This window comes from Chiloscyllium plagiosum, chromosome 36 (assembly GCF_004010195.1).
Source record: "Chiloscyllium plagiosum isolate BGI_BamShark_2017 chromosome 36, ASM401019v2, whole genome shotgun sequence".
NCBI lineage: Eukaryota > Metazoa > Chordata > Chondrichthyes > Orectolobiformes > Hemiscylliidae > Chiloscyllium > Chiloscyllium plagiosum.
In genome coordinates, this window is record NC_057745.1 from 7,548,122 (window position 1) to 7,550,628 (window position 2,507).

Here is a 2,507-nt window from a genome sequence, read left to right on the forward strand (position 1 = left end):
TTGTTAAAGGGCAGCATCATCACACTATACATTGTCTCATCAAGTCAGGTACAGTAAAGGGAACTACAGAGTAAAATTCCTTCAATAAAAACAAAATATTGTTGATGATAGCAATCAGAAAATCCTGATGAAATTCAGCAGGTCTGGGAGCAGTTGTAGACAGCAAAACAGTCTTGATGTTTTGATCCCTTTACAATTCTTCTTCAGAACTGGTTCTGAAGAAGAGTCATATTGGACTTAACATTAACTCTGTTTCTCTCTCCTCAGATGCTGCCAAATCAGCTGAGTTTCTCCAGCACTTTTGTGTTTGTTTCAGAGTAAAACTTCTTTCTTGTAATCTGTCATTATTAGCACCCAGATTGGGTGCAGCACTGTAGCTCAGTGGTTAGCACTGCAGCCTCACAGCACCAGGAACCTGGGTTTGATTCCACCCTTGGGCGACTGTCTGTGTGGAGTTTGCATGTTCTCCCTGTGTCTGTGTGGGTTTTCACCATGTGCTCCAGTTTCCACCGACAGTCCAAAGATATGCAGGTTAGCTACATTGGCCATGCTAAATTGCCCTTACTGACCAGGGATGTACAGGCTAGTAGGTTAGCCATGGGAAATGTGGGGTTATAGGGATAGGGTAGGGGATGGATCTACATGGAATGCTCTTCAAAGGGTCAGCATGGACTCAATGGGCTGAATTGCCAACTTTCACGCTGTAGAGATTCTATGGTTCTAGATACAGCATGACTTAAATGAGCTAAACTTCTTTTATACAGTCCTACCAATGTACCTTAGCCCCAATTTCCGCTTCTTAGCACCGTTTCCATTTTCCACTCAAGCCATCCACTGGCATCCCTGACAGTATCTGCCAATCACCTTCAAATCAGTTGCGGAGCAAGGTGACGATGGAGACGTGAGAACTGAACTGTGCCTCTAAATTCATTTCAGAATTTTGAAGGGAAGTTTTAAGACAGGTGTCAGGACGTAATTGTTTTACACATCGGACAATCAATCGCGGGAACCACTTGCTAAGAGGCTGAGCAAGGACTCAGCTTAAAAGCATCCAGATAACAGTGGTAGGGCTGGTACAGTATTCTGCAAGGATCTGATCAAAGGGCTGAATCACCTTCTTCAGATACCCAGCCAATGGAGAAAATATTCCGTGCTCCTTTAACTGAATCTTATGATTCACAACTACAAATAATTGATGTTCATTTATTCATGTCATCCTCAACATAAAGCTTTAATAAATATCGCAGTTTTGAAAATGCTGTGAAGGTGAATCATCCCTTCAGTAATAAGGTTGTGAACTTGCTCATTTCGAAAGGGATCCAGGAGGGATGCTCCATCTCTTTGAGGTAAACCTTTGACTGGGGTAATTGCATTGGTTGCCTTAGCAATAGTCAAACACTCCTGAGGGGTTTAAATGTTATCTGTTGTTTCCACTCTGATGTAACAGTGGATCTCAACAAGTTCAGTATATGCTTCCCACCAGCAAACTGGAACTATTCATTTTCAATATTGCGAGAAAGCATTTTATCTCTTCCTGCACTTTTCAGAGACTTAAAGCAATGCCACCAGCCAAGTGAGGTGCTTACAATACCAATGTAATTAATATGTGATAAGTAGGTGGTTAATTAAAAAGCACTAACATGACTAAGAACCAATAATCTCCAATATAATTTGCTTTAAAAAGAGAAGTCTAATTTCAATTAATGAACACGGGCTTTCTTAAAGGTACTTGTTGCTACTGGGACTACCTCCTATCTTGTAATGTAGTAAATAACAGGGTTTTTTGTTTGCACAAGCTTATTCTTTGTTCTCTTATTTCAGCATGGAGTCAATATCATTAATATTCCTCTCTGCAGTTTTCTGTCCTTCTGTCCTGGACTGATATTCCATAGATAGTCAAGTACCTCAACACAGAGTGTAAATGTTGGCAGGCTATTCAGCTGTGATGAGCATCAGGATTAAGTCTCCATTCTCATCCAATTCCTCTGCACAAGTATACTTCAACAACGGTCATTGTCAGAGTTTTAAGATGCACTAACTTCACTATCATAATTTAACTAGACGATTCCTGATAAAGGGCTTATGCCCAAAACATCGATTCTTATGCTCCTCGGATGCTGCCTGACGTGCTGTGCTTTTCCAGCACCACACTTTCCGACAGATGATGCTCTGGTCAACTGTAGCAGGTCCACCTCCTGACCCAGACTGAAGTCAGCTAATTCAAGTACAAAACCAATAGCGCACTTTATGGACAACACAGCTTGGGAATTCAGTTTACTATAAATTGAAGCAATGGACAAATTGACACCAGGCAACAGAAAAAAGAAAATTGCTTCTCTATTGCAGGCAAAGAGAAATGTTATAGAATTCTGTGACCATTGACGTGATTTCTCAATCCCTTCAATATGGGGAGGGTTGGGGTCATGTATGATGACCTCCATGGCCGCATTGTCTCTTGATGTTCACTGTTTGGCATTGTACTTGAAGAACATGCACTTACATGCCCT